General features: G+C 45.1%; 1 protein-coding gene across 1 annotated transcript in view; it reads right to left on the bottom strand.

Moving 5' to 3' along the window:
• Positions 1-13,427, bottom strand: part of NHSL2 (NHS like 2) — a 247,155-nt gene that overhangs the window by 141,405 nt on the left and 92,323 nt on the right. The gene's annotated exons all lie outside the window — the stretch shown is intronic.

Genomic DNA, 13,427 nt, shown 5'->3' with positions numbered 1-13,427 from the left:
TAGCAGTGGAGGTAGTAGGCAGTGGCCGGATTCTGAATAGATTTTGAAGGCGAAGAAGAAAAATCCTGTTTCACTGCAATGACCAGGACAAAAGGCCAAACTAAAGACCAGCAACTTGTCCCTCAGCATGTCATTGTGTACGACTGAAAGTTCTGTTATGCAGCAAGATTTCAGAAGGTCCTGCATGCAACAGGATAATCCTAATATCCTATTATTTGTGTGGGACACAGAACTCTGGGCCAAGGTCCAACCCAAAAGGTTTCTAGACTGTTCCTGACTCCAGAACAATTCCAGAAAACGATTATCACGGGTTTTTTAGCCAATCTACCCCACCCCAGAGCCATATCTCCATGGGGTGGTGCTGGGCGCCATTTTTTCCCCTGCTCTAAATCCTTTATTGGCTCCAGCCACTCTACCCCCATTGGCTCCTCCATGAGGTGGCTTAACCATGTCACATCAGAAATCTGGAAAACACTGTCCACGACCTGTCCTGTCCATACCTTCTGCCCTCTACTCACTGACTCACAGGTTGACACCAGACGGAACACATCCAACCACTGAGCAGATAGGGACATGAGTCACACATGCAGTTAGAACAGAGTGTGGGCAACATCTCAAAGGTGCCAATAGTTTGATAAGGATTTTACAATTTTCCTGGGAAAACAGACAACCGTCAATTATATGCAGGTTATTGAAAGGGAAGAAAAAATTGAAAACTTTGGCCCCATAGGCTGAAAGCCCCCAGCTTGAAACATCTCCCGGGAGCAAAAGTGCCCTGGCATTTTTTGGTGCACAGTGTTGATTCTCAGAATACGACTGTTGCTTCATATTCACGAACCCCACCCCCTCCCCAGCAAAGGCACCAAGCTGGAAACTGGAGAACAGCACATGATTCTGAGGGATCATTCCAAAGCCAGGAAAAACTGATGGTATTTTGTTTATGTTCAAAGAAATCAATCCAAAGAGATCAGCCCCACAGCCAAAGTCAGCAAGACGGGAGAGCAAACTGCTGCCAACCTCTGGGTCCTGGGCCACTCATCAAGGAGAGAGGATGACCTGCATTGGAATCTGAGATCCAAGACTTTCAAGCTGTGTGCCCTTGGGCAAGATTTTTAACCCTCCTTAGGACCTCAATTTTCTCATCTGTAAAATAGGGCTAATATCTACCTCACAGAGTTGCAGTAAGGATCAAATGCACTCTTGTGTGTCTGGCATAGCCCCTGAGATACTAGCTACTCAGTATGTGTTAGTTCTCTTCTAGTGCCCACCTTTCTTTGCAAGAGGCAGGCCAGTGGTGTAAAGCAACTCTAGGGTTCCAGTGGTCCCTGGTGCCCTTGAGAAGAACTCTCTGAGGGATTCTCCAGCTCTTGCATGCCAGTGCTGCTTTCTGCTCTTTACTAAAAGGGAATCCTCAGGTTGCTGGCATTTGATCCCAGCAGGACATGGTTCCATGCACAGCTTGGCACCAAAGGGCACTAATTGCCTATTAATTAACTGTACATTCAGCTGACCTGCCAAAGCAGCTGATTTCATTTCCACAATCCCAAATGTTTTCTTATCCCACTCCAACATGCCTGAATCCCTTATGTATGTGAACCACTAATGCAGACCTTTGCTCCACCCCCCACCCTGCTCTCATTCTCTTTTGTCCTCTCAACCTCTCCTCTCTTCTCCATGCTGCTTCCTCTGCCTGTCCCTTGCCTTAGCGCCTTCTCTTTCCTAGCTCTTCCACAAACCTTCATCCAAAGACAGTATTTGTAGGGAGAGAGCAGGTAAAAGTGGCTCAAGTAGATCCATGGTGAGGTTTGAAAGAGACCATTTCACTTCCTCTTTGCCCTGTCATACCAGCCCACCCACAGCCCCACTTTCTTGTCCATTCACACCGGGCTGGGCAATGGAATTGCAGAGCAAAACGAGTCATGATCACTGCCCTCAGAGATCTCAGAGTCTTGTGGGAGAGAGTTGCAGTCCCATGGTATATATGAAGACAGGAGTGGTGGCTCATGCCTGTAATCCCAGCCCTTTGGGAGGTCAAGGTGAGAAGATCTCTTGAGGTCAGGAGTTCAAGACCAGCCTGGGCAACAGAGCAAGAACCTTTCTCTACAAAAAAAAAGAAAAGTTTTTTTTTTTTAATTAGCCAGGCATGGTGGCACATCTGTGTTCCCAGCTACTTGGGAGGCTGAGGCAAGAGGCTTATTTGAGCACAGGAGGTCGAGGCTGCAGTCAGCTGTGATGGCACCACTGCACTCCAGCCTGGGTAACAGAGTGAGAGCTGGAGAGGAGGGTGTACAGAGGTGGGAAGACATCTACCTGTCTCTGAGGGGTTGCAGAAAGCTTTACAAAATGCAGGAGACTTGCAATGGGCCTTGACGCCTGAGTGAGATTTTCCAAATAGAAAGAGGGTCAAAGGGCATCCCAGGGGTGGAGATGGCATGAAAGAGAGAAAGGCAGTATGTGTTTGGGGTTCTGTGTAGCCACACAGTAAGGTCTAGAGACAGATAAACCGTGAGCCTGGAAAGGGGAACAAGGAGCCAGCTCACTAAGGATGTGTCAGGTTGATGGAAAGCTGGATCGCAGGGGGTCAGGATGCAAAACTAAGAAGTTTGGACTTGTTGAATGTTGGAAAGGGACACAATGAAAGTCATGTTTTAAAAAGAAAATTCTGGCAGGCAGAGAGACCAAAAGCAAAAAGGAGGCCAGTAAGGAGATTGCTGCAGTGATCCTGGCACAAATTGAAGTCCTGAAACAGGATGCTGACCATGGGAATAGAAATGAGGAGGCAGAGAAGAGATATCACAGGGGCCTATTTTCTCTACCTCTGGCCTTTATCCTGGAGCTGTTTGGCAACTTTCCCAACACCTCCCTTGACAACCTTAATGGAACCTGGGCCATTTTTGTTTTTGGTTTTTCTCCACATGTTCTCAGCATGGAGCAGAGTGCACTGCACATGAGGATGTGCAGCAAGTGTTGAGTAAATTAACAAATTGGGCTGGGTGCAGTGGCTCATGCCTGTAATCCCTGCACTTTGGGAGGCCAAGGTGGGAGGACCTCTTGAGGCCAGGAGTTGAAGATCAGCCTGGGCAACAAAGAGAGACCTCCATCTCTACAAAAGTTGTTTTAAAAAAATTAATCTTTGGGAGGCCAAGGCGGGTGGATCACGAGGTGAAGAGATCGAGACCATCCTGGTCAACATGGTGAAACCCTGTCTCTACTAAAAATACAAAAAAATTAGCTGGGCATGGTGGTGCGTGCCTGTAATCCCAGCTACTCGGGAGGCTGAGGCAGGAGAATTGCCTGATCCCAGGAGACGGAGGTTGCGGTGAGCCGAGATCGCGCCATTGCACTCCAGCCTGGGTAACAAGAGCGAAACTCCGTCTCAAAAAAAAAAATTAATATACTGACTCATTCATTCACACAACCAGTGCCTACTGAGAGCTACCCTTGGTGCTGAGGATAGAAAGGTGAACAAAACTTGGGCAATATGCATTTTTACCTCAGCCAGCCTTAGCTGTCAGGAAAGGTGATCTTGAGATGGAGGCTGAAAGTCCAGAATGCCTCACCTTCCATAACTACTGAGGGAAACCTTCCCAGCAAGGGGAACTTACAAGCTAAATGCTGAATTGAAAATTCATTCATTCATTCATTAAACCAACACTTGGATAGCACAGAAAACTTTCTGAAGCACTTTCTCAGACATTATATTGCTGAAGTTGGGCCGTGAGGAGAGAAAGGTGGAGGTGGGGGCTGAAAATTGGGGCCTGAAAGATTCCCGCCCAGCTCTGCTGGGTCTGAGCAGACAGGGCCTAGCAGACAGTCTCCTGGGATTGGGGCTGGGCGGTGGGGGGCGGGGGGGTCTGGTGTGAATGGAAATATGCACCACATGGCCTGAATTGGAGGGCTGACCTCAGGCTCCCACAGCCCCAAACACTTCCAGATGGATTTATTTATAACTCCCAAACCAGAGGCAGCACTCGGCTGCTTTTCCTTACTCCCCTCCCCACTCCTGGAGCAAGCCTTGGCCGCCCCTCTCCACTCCGGAAACCAGCGGGAGACTGGGAATGTGCAGCCCCGGAGCCAAGGCCACAGCCGCAGCTTGGGCTTCTGGTCACCGCCTGTCCCCTAGGTGGCAACAGCAGCTCACGGTGTGGGTGTGCCTGTGGAGTCTGACCAGATTCCTGCCACCTGGCCCATCTGGGCTCTCACAGGATGGCTGCTAAATGGGCAGTGCGAGCCAGGCACATTCCCTCTGGCAAGTCTCGGTTCCAGATCTGCCTCCACTTCATAAAGCCACAGTCACACCCATGGCTTCTCATTCTCTGTCTCCGGGACATTCCTAGCCCCTCCCTTCCACCATCTCCCACGGGATACTGCTGCTCACTGCTGCCAGAGGCTTTGGACTCTGACATTTTCCAAAGCAGGAAACCGAAGCTTAGAGAGGTTGAGCAACTTATCCAAGGTGACACAGCAAGTTAAATAACAGACAGAAGTTGAAAATCCAAGCTCTGCCCCTGATACTAATACCTCTTAAACCTCAGTTTCCTCATGTGTGAAATGGGACTAATGCCAGGCAGTATAGTTAGAAGTAATGGCTCTGGAGTGGCTCTGCATAGAGCTCATGATGGTTTTGTCATTTACTAGCTGGGTGACCTTCCATGAGTCACTCTTCCTCTCTTAACTCAAGTTTATTTAATCTTTCTTTTAAGGATTAAAGAGATAATGAATTTAAATGGCTTATCATAGGGTCTGTCTGGCCCTCAATACAGAGTAACAACTATGATAGTTTATTGTTCAATTGAATCATTATAGAGCTCACAGTTCCCATCTCTTGATGAGATTGGGAGCATTCAGGGTGTTATAGACATAGATCCATCTCTCAAGATATGGGCCAGGCCCCACACAACATCACCTTCTGCCTCCTCACACATAGAGAGAAGTAAACTTGGGCCTGAAGAGATTAAGTGACTTGCATAAGGCCATATTTGTAGGAATAGAGGAGAGAGTTGAACTCAGTTCTAGGTGGTTTAGCTCACCCAGCTGAACCTGAGCATTTTGGTGGCCCTAAGCAGGGCTGTGGACACATGAAACCTGCTCCTCTGCTCCTAGCCATGGCTTGAACTGGTGGTGGCTGGAAGGGACAGGGTAGCAAAAAAAGCAGACAAAATCTCCAGAGTGAAACTTCCAGATTTACATATCTGCTGCCTATAAATCCTTGTTGCCCTCAAAGTTACTCGGAACCAAAATATGGCAAGCCCATTTCTCTGCCCCCAAAGGTCCAGACAAATTTTCCTGCAGCTGTTCAGCAACACATGACACCAGATTTCTGCTTCAGTGGGAGTCCTTGGCACTCACATTCCTTTCTGCTTGCTGCTGTGCAATTAAACACACATGATTTCTCCATGTTTTCCCATCCCGCACCACACGTCAGTACCACCAGTGACAGCATGAGGGAATAGCACAGTCTCTGTGCACATTACGGACAAGGGAACCAGCAGGCACCACTGTCAGTTGAACGTGACTCACCAAATGGGTTCTGAATCCCATCAGCAATTAGGCTCTATTTATCTGTATTTCCCTCATCTTATCAATGGGCTGCCCAAGATGCTCAGAATTCCTGATTGTCCAAGAATAAGTGCAGTTATTTGGTAAATGCCCAGCACACAATGGGCATTTAATAAATGCTCAATCTCTATCCAAACAAAATTAAGTCTTGGAGTTTGTAGACAAACTGTACCAGAGAGCCACAGGGGTAGCTCCTCTCTGCTTCCAGCGTTGATACTTAGGAAAGTTTTCTCATGGAACAAAGGCTTTGGCTCTTACCATGGAGACTGCAAGATCTACAGCTCCAGTACTACTGGATAGGCTTTCTGAGCCTTGGTTTCCTTATCTGTGATATGAGAATAATATTACCTATCACACAAAGTTGCTCTGAGGCATCTAACACCGAGTTGGGTATATGGTACTTTCTCAACAGATATTACATTTATAAAGCTTTATCTTGTAGCAAAAGTAAATTCTAACATACTCTAGAATCATCTAGAGTAAAATTGTTTCTTCTCTCAATATTGATCAAGCATCTACTATGTCCATAGCAGCATAAGAGAAACAAAACAAATGCAAAATAAAGTTTCTTTCCTTCAAGAGACTGTGATATAGCTGGAAACTTAGGCGGGCGTGAAATATTTCAGATCACTCAAATGCCTTTAGGCAGGTACTATAGATGAGTGAATGAGGCTGGAGTAAGACAATACGGAGTAGTGAGGACTGTGTCTAGCTGGAGAGCACATACTCAAACTAAAGTGGAAGCTGCCAGCCCACCACGTCAATTAGTGAACTACTGTTCTGGGGAAATACAGATCCAGTATTACCAGATTTTTCTATTTTTCCAAGAAGTTAGATATCTAGATTGTATGGAAAGATTACTAATTGCTACATGTTAGCACATAGTTTAAAAAGAAACAAACCACATGCAGACTAAACAAAACATACCTGTGGGCATTATTTGGACCACCAGCCACCAGTTTGCAACCTCTCCATAATGGCAGATGATAAATTTGTCAAAACAAGTTCTATTGACAAGTCCTAGACACATACAGAGAAGGACATGAATCCCTTGGGCTGGAATGATCTGGAAAGCCTTCCTCAAGGTGAGCCTACCTCAAGGTAGGATTCAGACTGGGCTCCAAAGTATGGGTGTGAATTTGGCAGGCAGAAAGGAGGAGCAAAGAGCTTTGTGCAAGATTGAAGGTAGAAACACGAATGTTGTAGTCAGAGCTCACAAATGTGAAAAGATGGGTCTGGCTGTTAAGGCTTCTTGCGGGGAGGGGCAACTTCTGGCCATTCAGTTGGTCTCAGTGGAGGAGGTTTCTCATGACCAGAATTAGGTATCTGAGTGTGGAAGAAACAAGGGAAGATGGGAAACTATTATTTAGAGAGTAGGCTTCTGAGGAGCCCGTCAGAGGGAAATAGTAAACACAGACAGCCAGATGCCTCATTGGCAGGGGTGGGAAAAGTACATTTTAGTTAAGTCCAGGGCCATTTCTAGAATAAGGCAATGTAAAAGTCTATGAGAAGAACAAATAAATAATGCACGATCCTAGCTGCTGACTAGAAATAGGTCCAGAAGGTGGGAATAGGTAAAACGCAGCACAGTGAAATCAGCCATGTTGGAAAGGAGGGCTCTGGCACCGTATAAGCATGTGGAAAGGAAGTAAAAAGCCAGGAATATACAAAAATCCTGGAAAGTATTTTTAAAACACTTTAATAAGAACATTAGGTAAAATATATGTCCATGATTGAAAGCTTCAGGGTTTAGAAGCCATTCCCCTACAAGGCTGTCTGACCAGCTGGATGAATGACTAAAAGGGGCATCTTACTCCAAAGGAGAGAGCACACACAGATATGTGGCAATGCAGGGGTCAGGGAGAATTCCATAGGCCCACACCAGATTTTGTGACCATTAAAATGACATCTGAGGCAGGAGAAGGTCATGGAAAAAGCAAAGGGTGATAGGCAGGATTATAGCCCCTACAATGACGTCCACACCCTAACCCCTGGAACCTGTGTGTTCAGTAACATGGCAAAGGGGATTAAGGTTCACAGGTGGAGTTAAAGTTACTTATCAGCTGACATTGACTGAGATGGGGCGATGCTGCCCATCTCATATGGGAGGGCTCAATGTAATCATGAGGGTTTTTATAAAGTAAAAACAGGAGGCCGGAGAGTCTGTGTCAGAGAAGGAAATGTATAGAAGCAGGATCAGAGTGATGAGATGTGAGAAAGACTCGATTGGCTACTTTTGGTTTTGAAGCCAAGGAATGCAGGCAGCCGCTACAAGCTGAAAAAGGCAAGGAAACGGATTGTCCTGTAGAGCCCTAAGAAGGAATGCAGCCCTGCTACCATCTTGATTTTAGTCCAGTGACACCTATTTCAGACTTCTGCCCTCCAGAACCATAAGATAATAAGTTTGTGTTGTTTTAAGCCACTGAATTGGTGGCAATGTGTTATAGCAGCAATAGGATACTAATACAATTGGCTCTGGACTCAGATGAATGTAGCTTACCTGGCTCACTATATATCAGTACTTGACCTTAGTCTAGTCGTTTAACCACTCTGAGCATTAGCATCCTTATCTGTAAAATGGAGACCACAATACCTTCACTTCACAGAGTTGAGGTGAAGAGCATTGGTAATGACGAACATAAAGGGATAGCACAGCCTGGCAGAGAGAAGGTACCAGGCAATAGTCTTTTCTTTCCTTCAATGTATTTGATGAGATCATAATTCATACTTAGGACCAGTGGTGTTTTGGTAAATGTTCAGCAACCAGCTCTCAAAAAAATGCACAAATGTATATATAAATATACACATATATACATAGGTTCGTTATAAATTTACTTATATAAGAATGTGAAGTGTTCAGTTTACAGATAATACTGAAATATATAATAAATACTCCTTATTATAAATTCCATATGGCTAATGGATTCTCCCATAGTGCTTTCATTGATTTTCCTGAACACATATCAATGGCCAACCTATAGCTGCAACAGATGAGCAAGTGTAGCTCCTAAATGAATGATGGTTGACGTTTTCATTTATGTTAATGAGTAAGAAGAAACTGAAATAATCAAGAACTATTGGAACTTGACTAATTCACCACGATGTAAACAACTTCTCTGCTGAATCGGATAATGGTTTCTACATACTGGAAGCATTACTTCCTCAATGGTGCTAGTTAGAAAGTAGCAGCAATAAACATGACACACTTTTAAGTTTAATGTAAATTGTTAGCATTTTCTGACACTTTTTAAAGCATAGAGTATAATGTGCAAAACAATAATCCAAGCCCTGATTTGTAGTGTTTTTAAATTCCCATGATGTAGATACTCCCACCTTGGCCTATTTCAAAGTGACATCACTCAACATGGACTGGGAAAAGATGCAGAATAGTACACCATTCAGATGCAAGGAAATGGGAATAAGCTCAAAGCATAGATCATAGTGAGTGTAGTAAAATAATTAGGAAGTGGTAAGTTGTATTTATTACCTTTGATTTTAATATAATCCATTTAATTGTAGGTTTAGATAATTTAGCGTTTTAAATTTTTTTTTAATTTTGAGATAATTTTGGACTTATAGAAGAGTTGTAGAAACAGTATAGAGTTTCTGTGTACTCTTCACCCAGCTTCCCCTTATGCTGACATCTTACATAATTATAAAACATTGATCGAAATTTACCTTGGTACAACATTAACTAAAGTACAAATTAATTGGAATTCACCAGCTTTTCTACTGAAGTCTTCCCATTCTAGGATCCAATCCAGGACCCCATATTGTATGTAGTTGGTTATTTATTTTCTAGAATGTCTCTCACTTTCAGTTTGTCTTCTGTTTTCTCATATAATTTGATTTTTAATGAAGGCTGTGTTTAACAACTGGCTCACAGGTTTCCTAAATACTTAACAATTGGTTCTCTCAAACTACTACAAGCCAGCCCCAGCACACCACTCTAAGCAAAATTGACAAACAATTCATTCAGTTTTTCCCCATTAATTTTACAAATATTTATTGAGCGCCCTCTAGGGGCTAGTGCTGGGGATATAGAGATAACCAAAACACAGTCCTTGCCTGAGAAAATCAGAGATTAGGGGAGGTGACAGGGCAGTAGCAGATAATGCCTGCAGAGCGATGGATATGATAGAGGGTGTAGAATGTGGTGGAACACTCAGAGGTGGGAGACATCAACCCTGCCTGAGGAAGTCAAGGAGAACATCAAGGATGAACAAGAGCTCCCCAGGTCAGACACAAGGAGGTTGAAGGAGGCTTCTCATGTAAGATGATAATGTGAATCTTGATGCATGAGTGGGAATGAGCCAGTCAGTTGAGGAAGCAGGAGGAACAACAGTCACCCATTTATTCCTTCATTTATTAAGCATTTTTTAGGTATCCATTCCATACTGCACTCTGGAGATGCCCAAACAGGTAATGAGTAAGAGCACTCCAGTGTGACTGGTGATGGTGTCTGAGCTATCTTGAAAGATGAGGTGGTGTCTGCATATGTGAAGGTGGTGTCAGGAATGTGCATGGGACATGAGGGCACTGAGTATAGATCAGCAGTGGAGAGGACCCCACGGCCAGACAGCTCCTCCCTGAGAGTGCAGAAAGAAGAGGGCGCAGCTGAAAGGCCACTGAACATCGTTTAACGTAGAGCAACCAGCAGGTTTTGCCAGAGGACAACTGATGCCAGAACCTTCCTACTCAGGTGCCACATGTTCATAGCCCCCTTCTACCCAGCCCTTCACACTAGACCTCCATGTAAAGACCTCCAGAACTACACTGAGCAACTAATCCCTGCCTTGGGCAGAAGGATGAGGTGGTAATGATATGGTGTCATGGGCCAACTTTCAACAGAGGTCCTTGACCTGAGACCAAGAGGTCCTAGAAAATTGCCAGTGTTCCTTCCTCAGATGCCTTCTCTGACCATAAACTAAAGCAACCCCAACACATACACACCCCAGCCATTCTCTATCCCATTATACTGCTTTATTTTCTTCATAACACTTATCGCTATCTGAATAAGTGCTAATAAGTGCTATTTAGATATCTGCTTGTTTTTGCCAGACTCCTTCCATTACAATTTAAGCTCCTCAACTGTAGAAACCCTTGTCTATCTTGTCATCAATACATCCCCAGCTCTCAGCTCAGGTCCCGGCCTTTAAAAGTATTTGTGAAATATTTGTAGAATAGATAACTGAATGAATAGATGAATGAATGCTTCTACTCATATTTGACAGTTGCACTCTTAATCCTCTGTGGTCTAAATTTTGCCCTCCATTTTAAGTTTGTTGCATATTCCTTCAGTACCTTGACTTAAAACTTGAACCTTACAAGGAGGATCAACACTAACATGCATGAAATTAAGAATGCTCCTGTTGGAACTATTGTGATAATGCAAAAGATAACAACAACAACTAACATTTGTTGTGCTAAGGGCCAGCTCCCACCCTAAGCCCTTTATATATATTCAATAAATATCTATTGAGTCTCTGCTAGGTGCCAGGCATTGTTTAGGCTTATGGACATAGCAAAGAATAAAAGACAAAAATCTCTGCCTTTAAGAAAACTAAATATTAGCCAACTTAATCTGAAAACAGTCTTAAGATGTAGATCCTGTGATTATTCCCATTTTAAAGATGACGAACCTGAGGCAGAGACTAAGTAACTTACCCAAGATCACATAGCTGTGTAATGGTGAAGCCAGGCAGTATGGACCCTGAGTCTGTGTTCCTAACCAGTAGGCTACTCTGCCTCCTGAAGAGCTATGGGAAAGTGCTTGGCAAACTTTCAAAGACTGATAAATTTGAATTCCCATCATTCCTGGTAGAAACACATTGTGTTGTAGAGGCAGTAAAGAGACTGGGCCAGGGAATTCAGGGGACATGTGGAGGGCAGTGGTCCTAGAGGTGGCCTTTGGCATATCTTGGGCCAAGAGAACTTGTGCTGTGCTTAGCTGTGCTGTGACTCCCCAGCCCCTTGCTGGAGACTGTTAGACTTAGCAGATCCATGTACAGTAAGGCTGCATGAGGGAGGCTATAAGACCTCCCCACTGGCAGGTACTTAGCTCTTTGTGGGGTGTTTTCCCCGTTGTTGTTGTCGTAGAGTTCTGTCTTGGTTCCCCTTCTACAGATTTGTTGCCCTTGTAGTGGCCCTACCTCACCGCCTTGCCACAGTCCTCCCATTCAGCCTCCTAGCTCAAGAAGACAAAGGAAAGTTTGACCGTCCCCCACTGGGCCTTTCTGATTTTCTGTTTCCATTGGAACAAAGAAAAGCTCACCAAGTGCTCTCTGATCCTTGGAATGAGAAAGGAAAATAGTTTATCATATGAAGTAAGCCGCACACCACCCCCATAGCTCACTGGTCCCAGCCTCTCAGGACACCCCACATTCCTGGCAGGGCAAGGCAGGGAAGGCGCTTCCCTTCTGCTCAGCCCTCAGGGAGTCAATGGGATAGTGATGATTTCCATCTGGGCTGGCCTGTTTTCCACCCCTTAGGCTCCACCTGTGGCCTGGATGGAGCTGAAGGAAGAACGAAGCATCCTTTCTGCCTCTCTCATCGCTCCAACCATGGGTGAGACTCCTAGACCTTGGTCAACAGATTTCCAGGAGACTCCTGCATAGGGGAAGAGGTTGGGTGGGACCTTGGTCAACACTCTTAACCCCTCTAAGACTCAACGTTCTCCTCTGAAAATTAGTCTAACAATGTCTACTTCACATGGTTAGTATGAGGATTAAAATTTAATGTAACAAATGCTTGATAAACGCTTGGCCCAAACTAGTCCAAGTAAAAGAGTTTGGTCTAGGAGAGGAGGTGAGGTTGCTCCAGAGATGGGCCTACCTGGGTGGCAGGTATAATATAAGTGTTTGCTGGAAAATGGGGTAGATGATATCCCACTGCTGGATTTGCCCAGGCCTTCAAGCCAGAGTGAGGCACACTGCAGGGAGCGCAGCTGGCCCGGCTGAATGCAGCTGAATGGCAGCCACCGCCCCATCACTATTTGAACAGCTGTGATATGGTGTGTTTACAGATGTGGGGTGAAGATAAGATAGTGCTTTGAAAGAAGTTAAAAAAGAAATGGAGAACTGCAGGGGTGAGGACCTCTGCTCTCATGCCAGGGGGCATGAGTGGCAGCCCAGTTGGCCAGGCCCTCACCTTGACCCCAGAGGCTCATAATGCTTGTCCTTAGAGATAATCACACAAAATTATAAATTGCTTTATAAATGGACAAATTGAGGACAGTGAGTGGAAGGGACTTGCCCAAGATCACCCTGGCTAGACCTGCTAACTCCATGTGGCTCTCTCTTTCCCCTACATGATCTGTTCCTGAGAATCCCAGATCACATGAGATAGCCCAGGGCCACCTCACAGATCCCCACAGTCCACCTATTCATTGATCCCATAAGTCCTTACTGAGTGTCTCCCATGCTCCTGGCACTGGTCCAGGCACTAGGAATACCACAGCGGAAAACAGACAAAAGTTCCTGCTCTCATTAAGCTTATATTCTGTGGAGGGAGGTAGACAATAAATAAAACAAATGAGTAGGCCGGGCTCGGTGGCTCAAGCCTGTAATCCCAGCACTTTGGGAGGCCGAGGCGGGTGGATCACGGAGGTCAAGAGATAGAGATCATCCTGGTCAATTTGGTGAAACCAAAATACAAAAAATTAGCTGGGCATGGTGGCGTGTGCCTGTAATCCCAGCTACTCAGGAGGCTGAGGCAGGAGAATTGCCTGAACCCAGGAGGCAGAGGTTGTGGTGAGTTGAGATCGCGCCATTGCACTCCAGCCTGGGTAACAAGAGCGAAACTCCATCTCAAAAAAAAAAAACAAAAACAAATGAGTAAAATATGCAGTAAGTTATAATGCAATAACT

Source organism: Callithrix jacchus, chromosome X, assembly GCF_049354715.1.
Source record: "Callithrix jacchus isolate 240 chromosome X, calJac240_pri, whole genome shotgun sequence".
NCBI classification, from domain to species: domain Eukaryota; kingdom Metazoa; phylum Chordata; class Mammalia; order Primates; family Cebidae; genus Callithrix; species Callithrix jacchus.
The sequence above is the reverse complement of the archived record's forward strand: the minus strand, read 5'-3'. Positions and strand labels throughout refer to the sequence as shown.